The sequence below is a fragment of the Sapajus apella genome, unplaced genomic scaffold, assembly GCF_009761245.1.
Source record: "Sapajus apella isolate SASKATOON/1434 unplaced genomic scaffold, GSC_monkey_1.0 scaffold28, whole genome shotgun sequence".
NCBI lineage: Eukaryota > Metazoa > Chordata > Mammalia > Primates > Cebidae > Sapajus > Sapajus apella.
This window is the reverse complement of record NW_022436968.1, coordinates 20,065,200-20,088,488: the sequence shown is the minus strand read 5'-3', so window position 1 is coordinate 20,088,488 and position 23,289 is coordinate 20,065,200. Positions and strand designations below refer to the sequence as shown.

At 45.1% G+C, this 23,289-nt stretch overlaps 1 protein-coding gene across 1 annotated transcript in view; it reads right to left on the bottom strand.

Annotated features, from left to right (window-relative positions):
* Positions 1-21,008, bottom strand: part of WIPF1 (WAS/WASL interacting protein family member 1) — a 121,617-nt gene extending 100,609 nt beyond the window's left edge. Inside the window, exon 1 of the mRNA XM_032292907.1 lies at positions 20,857-21,008. The gene's annotated coding sequence lies outside the window, so the exon portion shown is untranslated. The remainder of the gene's footprint in view (positions 1-20,856) is intronic.
* Between the last annotated feature and the right edge of the window lie 2,281 nt (positions 21,009-23,289).

Below are 23,289 nucleotides of genomic sequence, written 5' to 3'. Positions count from 1 at the left end.
ACTGTCTGCCTTGAATCTTGGCTCAACCATGTTCTAGCTGTGGACTGGAGTTGCTTACTCACTCTGTGTCTCAGTTTCCTCCACTCTAAAAGAAGGTTACCAGCAGTGCCAAGCAGTGCCACTTTCATAGCATCGTCAAAAGGACTGAGTGCAATACACATAAAGCCTGGGACAGAACAAGTGTGTGATATATACTGTTATTACAATCAGGCAACAACCAATGACACCTAGGGCTGGGGCTGGAAAACACCTGACAGAGGCTGGAACTGAAGTCAAGAGGGACAAGGGGCCTGTCCAAAGCCTCACAGTCTAGAAGGCATCTCACTCTCTTCCCTGCCTGGCACTGCAGTCCAGCTCACAGCAGACTGATTCATTCATCCTTTGAATCCCAAGGCATAACTGATCAGTTGGTGCTGGGGTTGCAGAAGTGACCTGAACTAGGACAGCTGCAGCAGGCAGGCCAGCGTTTGGCAGGCAGAACCACCTGAGGGGCAGCCTGACCCAGCAGGCCGGTGTGAGTTAGGGTAGGAGGCCATGAGCTCGGAGCTGGGCGGAGATGGGACTGAGGCAAGGGTAGTTTTATGAAAACATAAATCATATTCTATCACCCCACTGGCAAAAAGCCTATTATATTAAGATCCTCAGAGGCCTCAGGGAGCACCTGCCCTTGCCTACATCTCTGGCGGGGCCCCCACCTCTCTCCCCACAGCCACAATCCCCCTCTGTCTTTTCTGGGACTTGTCCAGCATGCTCTCCTCAGGGCCTCTGCACTGGGCCTGCCCTTGGCCTGACGCACACTTTGCCAGGTATCATGCATCTGTCTCCTTGTCATTCGCATCTCAGCTCTGGAAGCACTGCCCTCTCTTAACCACCATGTCTCAAGCGTATTCCCATCATTCTTCATCCCATCAGGCTGTCTGCTTTTTTCACAGCCCTCATCGCTATCTTAATTTATCTGCACAAGCATCTGTTTGTTTCCTGTGTGTTTCTCCCTTCCAGAACAGAAACTCCACTGAGACAAGGACCTTGCCTTAAGCAAGCCTCAACAGTGAGCACTTAATAAATGTTTGTTGAAAGAACAGATGAAGCAAAAACAGGTTGCAGAGGAGTGCGGACGAGCAAGGGTAACCACCTAGGAGAGCTGGGTTCAACTCCATGGTTCAGTGGGTGTGCGGTGTCTGGGTGGGTGCGGCTGCCTTAAAGATCAGAGGCGGGACATGGTGCTTATCCTGAAGCGGAGGAAAATCTCTGAAAGAAAAGAACAGATGAAGTGACTCTTCCTTCATCCTCCTGGGACAGCACAGGACTGTATTTCCACGGCTGCAGAGCACCTCCCCTTGCCCCAAGTTGATAGAGTCATCCCTCCAAACACATGTGGGGTTGGTTCCAGGATATCAAAATCCTTGGATGTTCAAGTCCCTTATAGAGAATGGTACAGTATTTGCATAAAGCCTACACATATCCTTCGGTATATTTTAAATCATCACTAGATTACTTGTAATACTTAATGTAAATGCTATGTGAATGGTTGTTATACTGTACTGTTCGGGGAATAAGGACTAAACAATGTCCGTACATGTTCAATACAGGCAATGATCATAGGCTTAACAACACTTTCTATCCTCCCCTGGTTGGATCTGCGGATGTAGTACAGGGTCAACTTTCCCCCACACATCAGTGAGGCCTGGATTCATAACTCTTTCCCTGGATTGGTGGTCTACACTGTTAGCCTCTAGAGGATATGGGTCAGCTGGACCTTTGATCAGTCCTGAAGGGAATCTAGCAGAGGCCTAGTCCTAGTCCTATAAACGGTTTAGTTTACTATGTACAGAATTATAACTATGTGCAACCAAGCAGAGCTAATCTGAGCGCCCTGAAATAAGGTGGCCAGACACACGGGGTTCCAATAAGTGTTTCTATCTTCATGTCATGTTTGATTTCCAGCCCGTCAGGGCAGCAACCCCAGATGAGTCAAACCAGAGTCATAAACATGCTTTCTCCAAAGGGAATGAGAGGGCTGCTTGGACCAGAAGCCTCTGCACAGGAGACCCAGAAGCAAAACAAATAAAGAATGTGGTCCCTGCTAAGACTCTTTTGGCATTCACCAGCCTACTGTCTTGATTTTGAAAGATTTTTCTAGAAAGTATTCGGAATATGAGAACACGAATGCAACACCTTTAACAAGTGTTGGTAAAACATTTATAGATTCCTAATTACTTAGATTTCATTTCTAGGAAAAATACCTCCGCTTTACAAAATTAATGTTTAAATTTTAACATCAGTGGGAGATTAGGCATAGAGAAGTTAGAGACAGACTGAAAGGGGAACAAAAATCATTTCTTTATGAACATGCCCTTTTCAATAATTTCCTTCTCCAAGAATTAAGGTCAGGAGTGAAGAGAGGGTGGGAGAAAACAAGGTCTAGGGAACCTTCTGTGGAGATTGGGGCCACAGTTGAGGCTTTGTGAGCAAGGTCGTGCTCTAGAAAAAGTCACTTTCCTGACCTGAATTTAGGAGTAAATGCCCTGTGCCTCCAGTTTACAAGTTACCAGATAACTGCGACCCAAACCTCCAGGGGTTACAGAGGAGAAACACAGGTAAAGGTTTCACTAGGCAGAGAAGAAACCAATACAACATTTTCCCTTCAAAGCTCTTGGCTGATGTTTCAGCCAGCCATTAACAGTCTTGATTTTAACAGACCAGAGAGAAAAATTACAATAAATGTGGGAACATTATGGTCCCCTCCACACCCCCAGCTCCCCCCCGCCCCCCGCCGTCTCCTCCCTCACCCCACCTCTCCGCCACAGTTTCCACAGGCTTGAAGCTTCCTGGGGAAAAGGACAAAGTGGCCTTTGGCCTCAGGAGAGAAGCACTTCACTTTATCAGGATTTTTCTGTGAAGTTCCCCAAACCCACTGACACGCCCTTGCCATAGCATGGAAAAGCAAATTGCATAAGGGATTCCAGATATGAAAGTCACCATGGGAGGAATACAGAGGAACACGCATGCAGATTTTTTCTCTTTTTCCATTTACCACTACCAAGCTCTTCTATTTTGGGTGAGCTCAGCAGCACAAGTGCCTTGGATAATCTAGAAATTGCTTCCATATGTGGGCACAGGAAAGAATGTACGCACTAGCTGCCTGAGAAGGAAGCTCTGGGCAGCCTCTTTTTCCTGCCAGAAAATGCTGCTCAGGCCTGACAGCCACAAGGCATCTGAGCCAAAGGATATCAGAGGAAGCGGCTCTAACTTCCCCAATACATGGATGAGGAAACCGAGGCCCAAGGTCTCACAGCAGTGACAGAACTGGCAGCAGAACCTGGAGCTCTCTGGCTCCATCCCAAGTCAGGTACTGTCTTTCCCTCTCCTCCCAGCAAATTCCTGCTTCCCTCTCCAACCAGAACACCCTTCTCTCTGCGCCCCACCCTCTCTCTCTCTCTCTCTCTCTCTCTCTCACTCTCTCTCTCTCTCACACACACACACACACACACACACACACACACACACAAGTACGCATGCTCGAAGTGCTTGAATGAAGGGCCTCAATCTAATTTAGTACAGCAGTAGCATGAGTAGTTGGGAGTCCGAAGTGCCAGCCCTTGGGGCAGGACAATCAGAACAGAGCTTGCTTTTGGGAAAGCCAGCTCAGAGGGTATGGAGGAGCTCATTCACTCTCTGCACTGGGACCTGCGCCAGGGTCTCCGGGGCCCCAAGACCACTCCTCAGCCGCAATGCCCCCTTAGTGCTGGGTTGGTCCAGGATTTGAAACAAAGACTCCATTTAGGATCCAACAGAGAGTGGTCTGCCAGCACCCTCATCTCTACAGAAACCTACCACACAGAAACTTGGGGTGACTTAAGCCTGAATCACATCATCTTGAACTGCTGACCCAAGTGGGAAAACTCATGCAGTTTCAAATGAGCAGTAGGGAAAAGCCAGAATGCCCTCTCTTGTGTTCCGCAGTGACCAGAGTTGGGCTCAGCCCACACTACTTTGACTTCTTGTCTCTAGGCCAGGAGCCAGGGCAAGCTGTCCCAGGGCCTACTTACAAGTCAAACCAGAAAAATCCCAACCTTTAAAGGCTTGCTCTGAGGAGGACCTGAAACCCAGATGCGGTCTGCAGTTCTGCTATATAACCTGAACTCTTCTGGGTCTTTCTTTTTCTTATTTTTAATTTTTAAATAGGGACAAGGTCTTGCTATGTTGCCCAGGCTGTTCTTAAATGCCTGGGCTCAAGTCTTCCTTTGGCCTTGGCCTCCTAAAGTGCTGGGATTACAGGCACGAGTCATCACGTCAGGCCTGGATCTTTCTTATCTATCCTGCCCTATCCTACATTACATTAATGTTTTATTAACATTAGTAATATTTTACTAACAATACCACTATAGATGATTGGATTATTACTAGTCTAGTTGCAGATACAAGTATTAATCAGGTAACATGGTCTTTCAATACAGATTTACTGCATATTCATCATAGAGGAGAGACAGACCTAGGATATAGTGTTGCATATATCCCTATAATATGGTTTCTCCTTTTAGAGCACTCAGAATGAAGGAGTCAAGGTTCCCTGCATGATTCTGATTTTTTGCTCCTATTTTGCTATGAAGCAAACAGCTCGACTCCGAGCAGCCATAGACCAGGGTCTGTGTCTCATTCGTGTCTGGACAATGCATCACAGACGCTCAACTGTTTTCTGTCTGAGCAGAGTTAAGACTCAGCCTCCTAATTTCTCCATCACCATCTCCTCTACTCTGTTCCTTGGCCTTCATCACCATTACCACCTCAACAACTCTGAGCGATTGAAAGAGTAAGAAAAACCATTTCTAGGATCACGAAACCTGTGTCACTGGATCTCCTGCAGAAATCTGCCAGCGCTACGGTGAGACTAGTTTCTACATGCCTGACACATTTCTATTTAAATAAGTATTTTTCAAAATGCAAACTGCTACCCATTCTTTGGCCATCAAATCACTTTAGTGGGTTGCAACCAGCTTTTTATTTTTTATAGAATAGAAGAGAAAATGTGTTGCATTTGGTAAACATGGAAATTGTTTTTAAAAAAACTTTTGTTTTTGTTTCTGTTTCTCTATCTTGTATGTACTGGGTCTCAATGAAAAATGTATTTCTTACTGCAGGTCATGACCAAAAAAGGTTTCAGAACCTGGGTTTAGACAATGTGTCTTTCTACAATGGACTCTGCTCAGAGAGTCTCCTTTCTAGATACTGCATGCAGACAAATTTTCACCCTTCATGTCTGTCATTTGAGTGGAGGAACAGGGCTCTTCTCTGAGCACACTTCTTTTGGTTGTTGTTTAAACTCTAACCCATTGTAGCTTCTTACATTTTCTCTTTTAAAAATATTTTGTGCGAAGTGCAGGGACTCATGCCTGTAATCCCAGCACTTTGGGAGGCTGAGGCAAGAAGATCACTTAAGCCCAAGAGTTTGAGACCAGGCTGGGCAGCACAGTAAGACCTCATCTCTGCAAAACTTAAAAACTTAGCTGGGCATGGTGGCATGTGCCTGTAGTCCTAGCTACTTGGGAAGCTGAGGCAGGATTCCTTAGCTGTAAGGGAGCCATGATTGTGCCACTGCACTCCAGCCTGAGTGATACAGTGAGATCTTGTCTCAAAAAAAAAAAAAAATTACTCTGGCAAGAGTTGAAGGTATCCACCATTGTCTGCTTTGCCAGCCCCAGGAATCTATACAATGCATGGTTCCTTGCTTGTGGACTGAGTTTATTCCTTACAGTTTTTCTGTCTTGGGCCCTTTTGATGTACCTCAGGGGGTAAAAAAGGAGGAACTCACTGGATGGTCTTACGCAACCAGGGTGAGTTACAGCACACCCTGCCCTCTAGTTCCTCAAGCAAGCAAGCCATTACTGGTTTCATGAGAGTCCATTTGTTTATGCTGGAGCTGGGACAGTAAGTTCAGAAGGTAAAGCCCATTCTGCACCCAGCTCAGTGCCTGGCCTACCTAATACAGGCTCCTCCACATTCCTTGACCACAAAGAAGGAGAGCTGGAGGCCACTTTCTGCGCCATCCAGGTTTAAGGCAATAGCCTGTACATGCCCAGGGGCCTGGCTTTGCAGGAAGCTGGCTAATGCTGGCATAGAATGCTCAATGGTGGGATGTGCCTCCAAAACTGCCATTTTAATCAAGGACAGGGCAGGGAGACCACAGACATGGGAATCAGAAACTTCTCAACTTGAATCCTAGATCTGCCTCCAGTTTCCTGTTTAATTCTAGAAGAATCCAGGCTCACATCGGAAAAACACAAAGAGATCCCTTTGCCCTCTGACCAAGAACAATGTTCCATGGATTTGTGGCTGAGTCTTGTGAGCAGCTGCACTCCCTGAAAACCTTGCTGTATCAGATCGGGTTTAAGAATGCAGTTGGTTTTTTTTTTTTTTTTTTTTTTTTTAGCTTCTGCTCCTCTAAGCTTTTTATTCTGTCCTTCTCTGGGCTTGAAAAGATGACCAGATAAACTGCCAGCAGAGAGCTCACCATGGAGACTGACAGTGAGTGAGGCCCAAAGGCAGGGAAGTAATAAAGCACTTCCCACTCACGAACAGTCTACCAAGTATGGCACACTCTTTTGGCGACTGGTCACTGTCTCTGCAGGAGTTGTGAAGAATTCCCCTCAAGTTTCTTCTCAGGCCTTACAGTTTCAGTTCCCCTAAAATGCTCTTCCTGTGGGTGGGATCATGCAAGATCAGGGCTGAAATTAGTCCCAGGCCAATGACACTTTACAGCCCCTCCCACCTCCACCCCCCTCCCTGAGCTGTTTTGAGACATGTAGCTCAGAGGTAGGAACACCACTCCAGGCTCCCTTCCAGCCCTAGGTTTCTGTCTCTATCTGATAAAGAGCTGATCTCATCTCCTCTTGCCTGTGAGGATCCCCAGTCATTGACTGCAGGTACAAAGGTTATCTGTGGTCAACCTGTGGCTCTGATCCTAGGGGGCAAATCCTGCCCAGGTTGCCGGTGATTCCCTCCATAGGATGGGGTGGGCGGGGGAGGGGGGAGGGGGTGGAGCGGGTGTAGGGCTTAAAGTCTCCCTCCCAGCAGCCTAGCAAGAGCCCTGCAGCTTGCCGGCCTCCAGGATGAGGCTAAGCTGCCTAAAGATTGCTCTCCGCAGCAGGTTTTGAGATATATTTTCTTTATGGAAAGGAAGTAGTCATTTCCCTCCTCTTCCTGCCCTCCTCTCCCTGAACTCTGCTATAAACTCAGCTAGTTTGATTCTCTCACCCCCAAAACTACTAGAGCCAGTAGTTACTGGAGACAGGTATCTGCTCTTTTACCTGGGACTGTCCCGAAGGCAGGGACTGTGCAGGGGAAACTCCACAGGACAGCTGCTCTTGGAACACCACCTTGCTAAGCACCCTCCCCAGCCTCTGTCTTGCTGTGTTTTGTGCCGGAAGGAGGTTTCCAGCTGCATCTCTCACCGCTTTGAGGCACTGTTAACCTTGGTCCTACCCAGTAAAGAAACAGATTGTTCTATGTTTTACCTACAATTTAGTAAGAAAATCATCTACGGAACATTTTATGGAATCTCAGGTGGGGAAGAGAACCAGACTGAAACCCAGCAGGCCTGTGTTCCTGTCTCATCTCTGCTATCAACTGGCCATTAGCCTTGGGCAAACCACCTGACTTCTCTGGGTTCTGTCTCTTTACCTACAAAATGCAAGGTTGGGCAAAATGATCTTCACTTTGCTTCCCTGCTCTAATGTTCTGGGATGTTAACATTTTTTTAGTTAAAAGAAAAAAGGGTGTGCATTTTTCAGTTGAGTATTATATTCCTTCTCTACCAGTTGAATGTAACTTATTATTATTCTTAAAAACATAATGTGACACTAGTCAGTGCCACCAGTTTTAGGCAGCATTTGTGACACTTGAGGAAGATTTTCTTCCTCATTAAAGACCACTGAAGTCTTAGGGGATATTTAGAATGTACATCTATGATGGGTATCAGGTGTCAGTGTGGATGATTCAAAGCAAAGTTAACACCAGACCCAAAATACCCCACAAAGAGCTGATGGATCAGCTCAGCCGTCACTGCTTCTTGCTGTCCTTTCCACAGCAGGTGGGTGGCCCTAACCAGAAGCTCGCATGCAACAAACAGAGGGACATGAAGAACATCTGGGTCAGTGGTCAGTCAGCTGCCTGAACAAAGCTGGGGCCACCTAGGTCCTTTTAACTGAACATCCTTGACCAAAGAAGCAGGAGGGCCTCATGGTTCAGAGGGGGCTGAAGCCACCCTCCCTGGACTGAATCTTGACCTTGCTGTGTGAAACTGGGCCAGCTGATTACCCTTAAATTCCTCACCTGTAATGGAAACAATAATGGTGCCTGCCTTAGAGGGTGGTTATGAGGGTTCAGTAAGTTCATTTAGAGCATTCAGAATTTCACCTGGTAAATAGTAAACAAAGTTGTTGTTATCATTAGTTCTCCAAAAATGATTACTGGAAATCTAAATAGGAATCATTCATCCCTGACTTCTGTGGCCATGGCAAAGTACTGCTGAGTGGTACCCAGGCAGACAAGAAATTAGGAAACAGCACCCGGACAGTGAATCCAGATGAAGATCCCTTACATTCCCATGCCTTCCTGAGAATTAAGTAAAATTTTGGTAAATTATTTTCAGAATTCCGTTGACCTCCAATATAAATGAAGAAGTGCTCTATTTCTAGACCTGTTTCACTGCGGTCAATAGTTACTAACATTTCAGTGTTCCAGAATTCTTAGGTAGTTAATAAACTATTAAAACAAAACTTGAGATGACTGCTCTAAAGGACACATGGTTTCATTCAGCTGGTGCTTCTTAGGCACCAGGTATTTGCCAAGCATACACTTGTCACTGGCAATAAAGAGGGTAAAATGCTGCATTTCTCTGCTATCAAACAGTTCACAATCTAATGGGGAGATGGATACTCAATACACCATTAAAGAAATTAATTGTTGGAGCTGGGCACAGTGGCTCACGCCTGCAGTCCCAGCTATTTGGGAGGCTGAAGACTGCTTGAGGCCAGGCATTCATGATCAGCCTGCCCAATATAGAAAGACTCCATCTCCACAAAAATGAAAAATGTTAGCCGAGCATGGTGGCATGTGCCTGCAGTCCCAGCTGCTCAGGAAGCTGAGGGAAGAGGATCATTTGAGCCCAAGAGTTTGGGGCTGCAGTGAGTTATGATTGTGCCACTGCATTCCAGCCTGGGTGACAGTGTGAGACACTACTTCAAAAATAAATAAACTTTAAAAATAATTTTAAAAAGAAATGAACTGTCATGCTGGAGAGGAATGGGGAATGGTTTCAAAAAAGGTGACACGAACTAAGATGTAAGACATGACGAGGAGTTTTCAAGGTGGGGAGGGGAGAGCATTCTTGCAAGGGTAAGCATGAGATGGGCCTCCTCTTATCTCTGTTTCCTAATGCGTTTTCCTAAAGGCAGACCCTAGCTTAGTCCAGCTCACTGAGTTCCTGGCACCGCCAGGAGTCCAACCCAGCAGCCTCACAGAGGAAGATTAGGAGCCCTTGCTCTTCACTCCCTGCCCCCATCCCACTGATGGGGTCTCTCCCTGCAGCTCAGAACCACCAGATTCTTTTTCTTAATTCACTGCTGGCCTCTGCATCCTCCCCATCACCAGGAGCCTCCTCCCTTTTCCTCTCCCCATCTGTGTCGCTAGGACCAGTGCTGACAGGAAGCACAGGGAAAGCTTCTATTAGGATTCTGCTATGTTTTCTTGGGCATCTAAGCTAGAACCCAGAGAGCCCTTGTCACAATCCTGTCTACAAAGGGTAACTGGGTTGTCGAGGGCACTTGTCCTGAAGTTTAGCTTCCCAGGCAGACAAGTTGGTCTAATCTCTCTGCAAGGCAGAAAGTCCACAGGGGAACCATTGACCAGTGTGTTGGTCCAGGATCTTTCCATGCACAAATAGAGGCCTGTAATGTTAGTACCAATCTCGAGGAGCAAGAGCAGTGCACAGTTCCTGCTGGCTGGCTGCCATCCAGCATGGTCTGCTGCTGAGCCAAAACAGCAATGTGTTGTTCCTTAGACCACGACTAAGAATTACAAACAGGAGGCTCAACCAGCAATGGCCACAGCCACCAACACTCAGGTCAGAACTCTCAATGGCAAGGCCTTGCATTAAGTATTTGTACCCACCCTCAGGAATCACTGCCATCATAGTGAATGCCCTCCAAAGCACTTAGAGTCACCTGCTTAGGTACAGGGTGTTTTGTCTGAGACTAGACAAAGTGTTCATTAGTGAGTGATGACCTCTGCCTTCTATGAAGCTACAAAGGCTGACACATTAAATGAACAGCAATACATTGACTTTTCCAAGGAAGTATGGAATTGGTGCTTCCTGGTTATATCTGAAGTGCTCCTTAAAAGGGGTAAGTCAATGACATATGTGTACATGTGTGCAGATGCAACTGTGTGTGGTAGATGGTAAGGACAGATGGTTTCAGGGTTATGCACTAATACAGAATAAGAGTGAATATAAAGGATGCGTGTTTACATATAGTGAGGTAGTGTGATTTTTATTGGATGTAAATAAAACAAAATCTGCCCAGTGTACCTGCACAGCATCTAGCTCAAATTCCATTTCCAAAAATACTATTACCAAAAAAAAAACCTCAGTGCAATAGAAGAAGTTCAGTGTTTCAGCGAATATTTCTTCTTTAGCAGGTACAATGAGATTCAAGTATAAACAAAGAACTCCATGAGTTTGCTAAAATATAAATTGATCTTTATATATTTCACATACACTATTTCAGCTAAATGAGAAATGTGATGGAGATATACTTCTTTCCCTTATTAAATACTTAGTCAAAGACAGGGATGGTAAATTGTCAGGCTCTGGCTCCTCAGACCTCTAAATGACAGGTCACAACACTGAACATTGCATTGCTAAGATGGACCTTATGTGGAGCTGTTAATGGTGTGTCCCATCAGAGGCATCACAGACATGCTGGTCGCCATCTTCTCCCTGTTCCTGCAGATTCTCTACTTCAGCATACTGTTGTTGTCAAGGCCATCTGACTACTAGGCAACACAGCTGGGATTAGACTACAACTGGGGAACTCCTTGTTTACTGCCCTTTTCATGTTACCTTTCTGCCTTTAACAGAGCACACAGTGCACAAGAAATCCAGTAAACGAGCTGGTCAATATCAGGTCTTAACCTGAAAGTAACAATTTTTTAAGATGGTTTCACAATCTTAGAATTGATGGACATCCCAAACCAGGCACAGTGTGAAGGTGGGCGAGGGGAGATAGGCCTTCAGGGAGCAGCATATGGGGGCCTCAAAAAGATGCAAGTTTTTACAAATTCCAGTGCCAAAACCATGGTATGCAGCAAGAGAAAAGGTGCCAACTGGCCCTGGTTCCTCACTATGCCCCCTCACTGGCTAAAACATAATGCAGCTTCCTACCAAGGTGAGCTCTACATCACAGCAAGACAGGCACCTGGACTTGCTAGTTGAGGCAGGCAGATTTCTGGCCTTGAAAGTGATCTACCTGTATTTTTAAGTAGTGGAGCGTTCAGGATCCCTTAGAATTGGGTCCCATATGGGGACTCAGGGTCTACAGATTTTCCTGTTCTCATCAGACCTCCTGCTGCATCATACTGAAGTCTCCATAACACTGCCTGCTTAAATCTATACAAACAGGGCTTCATTCCATAAATTCAATCAGCTCCCATGGACCTCTGGGTTCTGCATAAAGACATAGCATCTCAAGGAACTCCTCTGACCACGCTATGTCAGAACTTCAGCTTCAGTCTCGCTTGGAACCTTCTGTCTTCTCTCTGATTCAGTGTGGCTCCCTCTAGTCAGACACATCCGTTTGCCTGCCTGGTCTGTGGCGTTCTTCCCAGCATGGGGCCTTTGGCTTGTTTCAATCCTGGACGTCTGGCAGAATGTACACACTTATCTTTCAGGGAACACTGATCTGGGCAATTCACCCTCATTCAAGGGACCCAGCCCTTAGAGGGTAAAATTCTGATAAATTCTTTTTAAAACAGGACTTCCTTTTGTGAATCTTCCTAACTTTGAAAACACTAACATTAAAAAAAGAATAACACTTTATTATGGCAAACATCAAGGACTCATAGGGTTTCTTAATTTTCAGTTCCAACTTCTGTTGCCCAAATGCAATCTTTTTTGACATCTGTGTCAGGTTAGTTACAAAGCTCTATTATTCTGGGCTGCACAATATTGGCCCGACCTACCCAAATACAAGAAATTTTGCTGATTGATTTAGTTATTCTGTTCCTATAAATGAATCCAGTTGTACAACTGTTTCTGATTAACCAAAGTACTGCTGGAGTTATATACAAATAATTTTATAATGAACTCAGCAATGGCAAGGACATGAGAAGCAGAATCTAAACTCACCTCCCAGAAAAACAAGCAGGGGCAATGAGCACAAGGGCTTTCAACAACAGTCCAGGTTTAAATTCCTATCTGCTATGATTCACTTTTTCCTCTATATGTAGTTCAGCATAATTTATAACTAATGCTCTCAAAGAACCTTTGTCTTCAGATTTTTGGATTCAAGAGAGTAACTCAGCTTTGCAGTCTTAAAACTCCTTTAAAATTTCCCGTCTTTGTATTTTGTAAGTTTCTGTTTTTCTCATTAAAACATTTATATTTCCTGAGACAATTTCTTAAATAATGCACTTTTAGAAGAGGAAAATTGGGATTGAAAGGTCTACATTTACTTTACTATAAATAGAAATCAAGTGTTTTGTTTCATTTCAATACAGAACAATCAAGCTCTGTGAGTCTAGCCATGAGCTTTTCTTTTTCACTTCTAGAAGACAAATCATATGTATTATGATTGAGAAATTCGAAAATTAAGGAAAAGACAGGCATGAATAATTCAAGTAAGTGAATTTTTTTAAATGTAGAGACAGTGACAAGTGCCCTCTAAAGAAAACTTGAAACAAAACAGGAAAAAGAGACTATAAAGTTTGTACTTCTAAAATGAATCATGCTGGCAAGGATATGGGGAAACAGATATTTTCAAATAGTGTCAGTGAGACTGGGAATTACTACAGCTTTTAGAAAGTAATACTACTTTAGAGACTCTGACAGACAAAAATAAAAGCGTCTGTAAGTTGGCAGGTTCAAATATACACATACACCCACGCACACACACACAGCAGGGATATTTCACGAAGAACTGCTATAGTAGAAGAAAACTTGAAACAATATGAACAGTTAAATAAATTGTAGAATATTAAGCAGCAATGCCATAAATGAGTTTTTTATTCTGGAGGGAATGTCTGTGATGCTTTATTATATTAAAGAAAATTGTGGCATAATGTATTAATATGTAATACAATTCTATTTTTAGGAGAAAAAAGCTATATATGTGCATATATACTTGTACATAGTTACATAAGCAAGGAGAAAGTTCAAGAATTGATAATATTGCTTACTTCAAAGGGTTAGAATTTAAGGGAGATAGGAGAAAATTTATTAACTTTTCTTTATATGTTTCCATTTTACTTGTCTTCTTTATAGCAAGTACATATACTTTTGTAATCTGAACAAATTTACAACTACAACATAATTTTTATTTTTATCTACTTATTTTTTTTAAGAGACAGGTTTCACTCTGTCACCCATGCTGGAGTGCAGTAGCATGATCATAGCTTACTATAATCTTAAACTCCTGGGCTCAAGTGATCCTTGCACCTCAGCCTCCCAAGTAGCTAGGACTACAGGCATACGCCACCATGCCTGGCTAATTTTTTAACTTGTATGTTGTTTGTAGAGACAGAGTCCACTATGTTGCCCAAGCTGGTCTCGACCTCCTGGGTTCGAGGGATCCTACTGCCTCAGCTTCTCAAAGTGCTGGGATTACAGGTGAGAGCCACCATTCTTGGTCAACAGTACAATATAATTTTTAGAGTGATAAAGGGTCACATTTTCAGCAAAGAAGCAAAGACTACAAATTACAAATACTGAACACCTGGACTTGTGGTTAATGAAAACCTTTTCCAATTTCTAAAAGACAATATGTTGTTTTTGTTTGTTTCTTCTGTGTGTTGGGGAGCGGGAAGCGGGGGCATGAAGGAAGGGGTGGAAGGGTGGGCCAGAAGAATGGGCATGAAGGAGTAGGGAAGTGATGTTACCTAATTTCTTTTTGGGTTCCCTTCTTTCCTTTCCCCTTCCCCCTTCCCGTTTACCCTTTTCCTTCTTTCCTTCCTTTCATTATTTTTTTGAAACAGAGTCTCACTCGGTCACTCAGGCTGGTTATTATTTTTTTGGAGACACGGTCTCACTCTGTCAGCCAGGCTGGAGTCCAGTGGCATGATCATGGCTCACTTGCAGCCTCAACCTCCCAGGCACAGCGATCCTCCCACCTCAGCCTCCTGAGTAGCTGGGCTACAGGCACACGGCACCATGCCTTCCCTTTTTTTTTTTTTTTTTTTTTTGGTATTTTTTGTAGCGATGGGGTCCCACTATGTTGCCCAGGCTGGTCTCAAATCCTGGGCTCAAGCAATCCTCAGCCTTCTGAAGTGCTGGGATTACAGGCATGAGCCATAACACCTGGCTACTTTTATTATTTTTAAGGAACATATAATAATTTTACATATTTATGGGATACAGTGTAATATTTTTCTTTCTTTTTTTTTTTTTTTTTTTGTTTTTGAAACAGGGTGTCACTCTGTTGCCCAGGCTGGAGTGTGCAATCACAGTTCAACTTCCCTGGGCTTGAGTGATCCACCTCAGTCTCCCAAATAGTTAGGATTATAGGTGTGCACCATAATATCCAGCTAATTTTTACATTTTGTGTAGAGACAGGGTTTTACTATGTTGCCCAAGCTGTTCTTGAACTCCTGGGCTCAAGCCATCGTCCCATCTTGGCCTCCCAAAGTGCTGCGATTACAGGAGTGAGCCACCACACCCGGTCTTGCTTAGACTTTCCTTGGGTTTTATACCTCTTCTCAGCCAAAGCAAAGGGTGCAAAACTCCTGGACAAAAGAGTTTCAACTTCCTTTATGTAGAAGTGAACCAGATACAGGTATTAGACCAGAAAATATCACTTCTTAGGTTCTACAATAATAATTTCTACCTTTCCCACGAGAATAAAAGACTCCCACTTCTTAATTATTAGAATCATGGTTATTTTTTAATTTGGAAGATATAAAAAACTAATTATATATATGAATTTTAAAAGTCATATTGTGGCCAGGCATGATGGCTCACACCTGTAATTCCAGCCCTTTGGGAGGCGAGGCAGAAGGATCGATTGAGCCCAGGAATTCAAGACCGGGGGCAACAAAGGAAGACCCCATCTCCACAACAAAACAAAACAAAACAAAACAGGGCTTGGTGGTGCACACCAGTAATCCCAGCTTACTTGGGAGGCTAAGGTAGGAGGATCACTTAGGCCCGGGAAGTCGAGGCTGCAGTGAGCTGATGGCACCACAGTACTCCAGCCTGGGTGACAGAATGAGAACCTGTCTCAAAAAGATCATACTATATATATATATATACACCTCAACAGAGTAGGCTTTATATGTGTGTGTGTGTGTGTGTGTGTGTGTATATGTTTTATATATATGAATTATATATACATCACTCATTATGAAGGACCACTCTTAGGATCAAATTTGTTTCCTAGCATCCTCAGAAACCAGATACACTTCTGCGAAACAAAGATCTGTTTGGCTTTCATGAAAAATTCACTCAAATCTTATAGAGTGGAAGAAATAAACCATCCTTTAACAAACATTGACAACCTACTATATAAGAATCTACTATTTTGAAACAATACAAAAATGATTTTCTAAAAAAAGTGATCGTCTTGAAAGAGCTTACAATCTAACAAGGAAGAAGAGATGCCTGCAAGTGACTGCAGTACAGGATGGGGTGAATTTCAAGCCACAGGTGAAGTCCAGAACAATGGCAATGCAAACTGACTAAGAGAAAGCAAAATCAGCAAATGTAGACAAGACATCTTGGCTCTTGTCAAGAAGCATGTTCTTATAATGTGAACCGTGCCTATCAAGCTTCTAAACTCGTGAAATTTGTAGGTAATTGTGTCTCCTGTTAATTTTAGCAACATTCTTCTTTTACTCTTAGTGAAGTCTATTATTTCGACTTTTCAGCAAGTAATCATGACCAATCTGAAGACTCTTATCAGATTCAACATACAAAGGAAGAGAAAGGGCACTGTGGAGGGGAGAAATGGCAATGCAACAGCATACGACAGGCAAATACAGTTTAGCTGGAACCCAGTATATGAATAGCAGTGCATAATAAGGCTGATGGTGAAATTAAAGCTTAAAGGTGTGATGTTTGGAATCGGACTGCTCCAAGTTTGAATACTAGCTCTGTCACTAACTGTGTGACCTTGGGAAAGTTACCTAACTTTTCTAAGCCTCAGGTTCCACATAAATAAATAGAACCTATCTCTCAGGGTTTGTGAATATCAAATGACTCAAATAACGTATCGTAAGTGATAATGTTAAACAAAGAAAGGGAAAGGGGGAGGGAGAATAAAAGAAAGAAAGAAAGGAAAGAAAGATATTTCTATATGCTTGGGCTACATCATAGAAAGCTTTGAAGAATTTCATTCACTTAAATTAATATAATTGAGAGAAAAGAAAATTAAAAGAAGAAATTTAGTTTTAGTTTTGCTGGAAAGATGGCTTATTAGAAGAGGAAATATATATATAACCATAGTAAGCAATGCTAAAATGTTACATAGCAACATGTTCCTTCATGGTAAACCCTGCTTATCAAGGCTAACAAAAATTGTAGCTGATTGTAACTCCTGTTCAGCTACATTTTTATTTTATTAACTACTAGCATAGTCTATTATTTTTGACTTCTCAACAAATATTTGTGACCTGCAGTCTATGTAATGCTGAGCATGCTTCCCAGGACTCAAAGTTTCTGTTCCCTGGCCACAAGAAGCAGCAGTTGTACCTCACCCCATGGCTTGGGTGCTGTAGTTGTGACCAAAGAAACTTGGCCTGGGACCAAGTGGTATTGGGTGTTTTACATCGACATCTCATGCAATCTAATCCACTGTCATCTCCACACTGATGATGGCCACTGTGTGACTGCCACAACACGTTAACCTGGTATTTCCCAGTGTCAAAGGGCCAGGAAAGTGACAAGTCTTGTGTCACCCTTTATCTGTCCTGACAACCTCACCAGAGTAAGTTTTACTAGGTAAGCAGATACTGCAGGCTGGCAGCCCCTCAATAACAAGATTCTTTTCAGTGAGATCTCTCCTTCTCGCGGGCTGTGAATACATGGGATGACTGCATGAAACACTTGGTAATTCTATGTTAATTTACATCAAAAGCAGTTTCTGTGTTTAGGCCTTTTTGGTATTTACCTATGGAGAAAGGAATATCCAACAGTATTTTGTTCAGGCTAACACTGATAGTAATAATATTAATGCTAATAATAAGAACAGTCCACCAAGACTGAGCAGCGACACAGTCCCAGATAATCTGCTAAATAATTAACATACATGACCTTACCTGACACTTAGAACAATCCTTCTATGGAAGGGTTGTTACTCTCATTTCAAAAGTGAAGACACAAAGAATTTGTAAGAGATAGTGTTGGGACAGGCCCATGCTTTACCCATTAGGAAACTCTGCCCTTGGGCAGCACATCAGCATCACCTGAGGAAGTCTTCAAAACACGGATTCCTGGGCCTCACCCCAGACTTATAGAATCAAGCTTTTATAAGCTTCTTATCACACCTGTGGCTAAGGATTAGCACACTAGTTAAGGTGTGTTAAGCAGAACAGCATCACTCAACTAACTGAGGATATTCTGGAGGCTTTGGTACACCTAGAGTTTTCATTACTCAAAACTAGACAAGGGACAGACAAGTTATTTTGACTTGACCTACATACCTATAACACCTACAGAGTGAGGAACAACTGACAAATGTCTGCCCTAGCAAACGAAAGTTAGGGCTCAGTGAGAACGTATTCATCTGTCACAGGGAGGTGAAACCTAAACTGTTCCTCAATTGAGGCAGAGATGGTGGGACACGATGTGAATGTGCTTATTAATCTTTTGATGCCTGGCACACAGTAAACACTTAATAAATATTTGTTAAGTGGACAAATGAATGAATGACTGCCTCCATCCAGCTGGACTCCTCTGAATTCCCTGTATTTGGTCTGTACCTTTTTCACCTTATTTACCAAATTCTGCCTACATTCCTGCTGTTTGAAACCGTGTGTCATCTCTACCAGAAAGTTAGCACTCAGGTGCAGACTTCTTCATCTCTTTCTGAGCTACATCTTCCTTTCTACCCCCTACCTAGCACAGAGTATAGCTACTACCTCTAGCAGGGACCTGAGATGCTCAGTGAGTATCTGGCTTGATTCCAACTGTGACCTGATTCTATGTGGGTCCCTGCTAGCCACAAGGCATAAATAAGCCTACCAAGCCTACAGGAACCATGGTATAATTGTGGATTGCTGGGAAACAGCAGCAGAGAGACCTCTGTGCGGAAACCATTAAGAATTCAGTAGACCGCATTGGAGGGAAGGCTTCAGGAAGACCACAGCCCTGGGAGGCAAAATGCCAAATATCAGATGCTTGAAAGTGAAGGGGTTATAGCAACAAATAAAAGGCACTTTTGTTTCATTTATTCTCTCAGTATGTGTTGTGGAAACCACCTATGTTCCTAAAATTACAACCATAGTTAGGAACACTTTGAAATAGGAAAGATAATGACACAGACCCAGTAATGAATACTGTCTCCTAAAAGAGGCCATAGCACCTGAGACAGTAAATGTACAAGGTCAGGGCATTCTACCCTCTCTTCACCACCCACCTTTCTGCCCATTATAGCTTTTGTCTTGGTGCTACACACCACATGGTATCTGGATGGCTCCTGTATCATGCTGCTTTTTGCTGCTTCCTTCACACTCCTTTATCCTACTTGATTCTTATACCCTGTAGTGGAAGAAGAGCAAAGATTATCAACCCCATGTCTTGAATGAGGTAAGTGAGGCTCAAGCTGCATGATATGCCTAAGGGCACCAGAAAGTTGGTTGAAGATATTAAAGACAATTTGTAAAATGAACATATCCCCCCAGCTGGCATGAATTTCCCCAGCTGGAAATAATCTCATTCTCTTTAAATATCCCAGAATTTGATCTTACCTTGCTTACAAATCTCTTTGCACTACATCACACAACCTAAAAGAGCTGATGTGTTTTCATGGAGCCAAAGTTATGACAGGGGTTGGGTAGGTCCCAGGAAGGAAGGTAATATTAACTGAACTAGTTTCATAACATCTACAGAGTTTAGTCTGAACATTTCTATTCAACAGGTAATAGGCTCTCACAGGTGGCTGGGGATTTAGACTATAGCACCTCCAGGTCTTGGAGAAACGCAGCCTCGTGGGGCTGACAGGGTCAGGTAGACACGCACAGTTATAGCAGAAGGCAGTGTTGTGTGTACTGGAAAGGGATTAAGAGGCAGAGTGCTGACAGTCTACCAAGGGGTTTCTTGTCTCAAGAAGTTATTACAAAAAGGTGATTTACAAACTAAAGTAGAACATTTCTTGGTGTTATTTTGTCCATTACAAAAATAAGCAGTTCTGAAGACGGAAAAATCTACCAACGACTCAAAATGAAGCTACAGTATTGTTTTGCAATTGCTTTGGGAAGCTGGCAAAAGAAAACCCACCCAGCGTGGAATCTGTTCACGGGCTCTGCGGCTGCACCCTCCTGGAGTCTGAGGCTACACGCAGCCAGGGATGAGGGAATGGGAGTGAGGCGGGGTCCATAGACATCCAGGGGGTAGAACGGACACACGCTTTTCAGTGAAAGGGACCAAGTCCACCTTGTCACTGAGCCAACTTGAGAGGCTTCCCAGAGAACCCAATAAGGCCAGGAGCCCGTGGCTGAAGAAGGAATATTCCATCGGGATTTAAGCAGGACCAGAAGACCTCGCCAGGGTGAGTTCCTCACACAGCCACACCCTTTGTTAATCGCAAAGAGCTCAAAGTCTAACCAACCACCAGTGATCTGACTTAGAGCTCTTAGCGATTAACAAAGGCTCACAGCGACTGGGTCAGCTGCTTTCCCTTACATTCGCAACGTTAACAGTTCTTTCTTTAAAAAGAAAAGTGTGTGTAGTAGAAAAAGGTAGAGGTCGCGAGACTGCAGTGAAGCTGTCTGGCGAGTTCGGGGGAGCACCCCCCCTTAACCCTCGTCCCCACTCGTGATGAAAAGCCCTGACGGGGACCGGCGGTGCCTCTGAGGTCGACGCAGACCCCTAACGCGCAAGTCTACGCGGACCTGGAGCAAGCGGGCAGCCCCGGAGCGCCGAGAGGGAGGCGGGCTGGAGCGCGGGAGAGGCACGGTTCCCACAGCGAGGCTGGCGGGCGGTGCCAGAGCTTGAGCCGGCCCCAGGGGATGCCCGAACGTCCCCCTCCGTCCTAGCTGGGGTGTAGGTGCGGCCCCAGGACATCGCCGCGAAGCCCCTGCTCGGGACCTACGGAAATAGTGGGTCCCGAGCCCCAACGGGCGGCCCGGGGTCTGCGGTGCCCAGCGGTGCGCCCAGCCCGAGGCGCGGGACCCCGGCCGTCCACCGTCCCTTCATCTCGGGGCCATCGGCCGGGGCAGGACGCGCGGGCCACGGGCCCGGAATCGCGCCCCTCCCCAGGCCGCGCGCCCGCGCCCACCGCTTGCAGGAGACGCGGCCTCGACGTCCCCCGCCGCCCCACCCGCATCACCGTTCCAAGCGGCGCTTCCGAGCCCCGCCGTCGAGCCCAGTCCCTCCCGGCGTCCCCCCAACCCCCGGGACCCGGGTCGCGCCAGAGGCGACACGTCCCTTACCGCACAGCGGCTCCGGACGACTCCACGGCCCCGCGCCGCGCGGGGCATTTTTTCTGGGAAACTTCTCCCGGAGTCCGCAGGGCTGAGCCGGGCGGGCAGGAAAAGCGCTCAGCGCCGGGAGGTTGCGACCATCCGGGAACTTCGCCGAGATGTGGGCCCTCCCCCTCGGCGCCCCGGCCCCCCCGCCGCCCCGCCACATGTGGACGCGCCGCGAGGCCCCGCCGGCCCGCGCCCTGCCCTCCGCCCGGCCGCCCGCAGTGGCGCTCCGCGCCCGCAGCCTCGGCCCGCAGAGGAGCGCGGCGGGGCGGGATTGTCGGGGCTGGAGCCAGCGGTTTCCCCCGTCCCGCTCCCCTGCGGGGCGAGGGGGCCGAGGCCAGGGCGCCTGGGACAGGAGTTTGCAGAGGAGCGGGAACTGGAAGGGGAGTCTAGCCCAGGGCCTTTCCCCTCAACCCTTGAATCCTCTCCACCTCCTAGTGGCTGCTGGCGTGGGGGGGTCCCCTCTCCCCCAGCCGTAGGGAACAGTTTTTCCCGCGCTTTCCCCTCTGCTCTCAAAAAAAGAGGGTCCAACTTTCAGATGTCTGAAAATCAAATTCATTTTTAAAGACGGATTTAAAATCTGAGTGAACCCCACAGAGGCCCATGGTCCGCATGCATCTGATTCCTGCCTACAGTGTGGGGACAACGTGCTGCTCTTCCCTCGGAAAGATGCTGCTTCTCCCTACCAGTCAGTTGGAATTGAGTCGTTTTGCTGCCGTGGGGATGGATTTATCATCAGCCACCCACATCCTTAAATACGGTAGGATTCACAGCAAACGTGGAGAAACGTGACGCTCTACTCCATTGCCAGAGCTATCTCCTGCTCATAAGGAGGCTCTGACCAGTTCAGAGAGCTGCCACCTCCAGGCCCCAAACAAAAGTTAAGATTCACTCACAAGACGATGCAGCTGCTGGGAGTGTGCATTTGAAAGGAACAACAACAAAAAGTTCTGGTCAGTATAGTAACAATCGGATCATATTGTTAAAATATCAAGGCTGTGTATCGCTTTGAATAAAAGCAGGAAGGTGGGAATATAAAAACACCTTTGCAAAATTATAACAGGAAATTGTGACAGTGAAAGAAATCAGACCTACAACCTACTCTATCTTGCTTCTAACCTTTAAAGTGTACTTGTTCACTCCTGGGTGTAGCTGTTGAGAAATAATTCAGTTTATGTTTTGACTGAAACAAAATTGGTAATATCCCTTTCCCAAAAAGATTCCCTTCTTGCCTGGTGACCAGTCTGCTTCACAAGACTAACAAATTAGCTATAAGATTAGAAATTACAGTTTAGGGTTCATGCAGCCTCTCTCCGGCTCTGAGAGTCTGAACCTCCCCAGATTACTGCTGGGGATAACACTATTGCAAAACCTACTATCAGTGCTTGAGATATTTTAAGACCCTGAACTCAGTTACCAGATACCACCCAGATAGGTAATCTGGCTTAACCAGTTCTGCCATCCCATCCAGGAACAGAAAAGAGCAAGAAAAACTCACTTCAACCCCGCCATGAGTCCATCTCCAATCTGACCAATCAGCACTCCCTACTTCCCAAGCTCCTACCTGCCAAATTATCTTTAAAAACTCATCCCAGAATGCCCAGAGAGACTGATCTTAGTAATAATAAAACTCTGGTCTCCCACACAGCTGGCTCTGCATGAATTCCTCTTTATCCATTGCAATTTCACCATCTTGATAAGTTGGCTCTGTCTAGGCAGCGGGCAAGTTGAACCCACTGGGCAGTTACAAATAGATGCACTTTGGAATCGTTACACTGTGCTGAGGGGGCTTCATGGGATCCTGGCTTTCTCTGCTCCTGTACCACTCCCATGTGCACATGTATATCTCGACATGCTTTTAAACAGATACAATGACGCTTCTGGGAAAGACATTTAGTAGCATGGGAAACTTCCCATTGGCAAATTTTTGTCTAAATGTACCCATCTTTTTAAGGTATATTAATCATTTGCTTTTCCTTTTAAACCATTTCTAAACCATTTCTATGGTAATGTTATATTTTATATAAAATGAAGACAAGCAGTTTAATATATAAATATATTACTCCAGACTTGAAAACAGATCAGTAGCCCTAACCACAGTGTAGCAAGGAAATTAAGCCCAGGAGCTGCCTGGTCCCCTTACTAGTTCTCTAAGCCTCATTTTTTGCTCCAATAAAATAGGGATAATAATATTTCCCGGCTCCTGGGATTGTTGTAAGGATTAAATGGGATAATCTCCCTAAAGATGAGCAGAGTATTGGCACACAAGTGAATAGGAATCTTATCTTTGATTCCCCAGTGTTCAGCAGAGCTCCGTACCTTGCAGGGACATGATTAAATGTTTGTGAGTTAAGAACTCTCTTGAGTTCATGTGTCTCAGGAATCTGTAGAAATTTC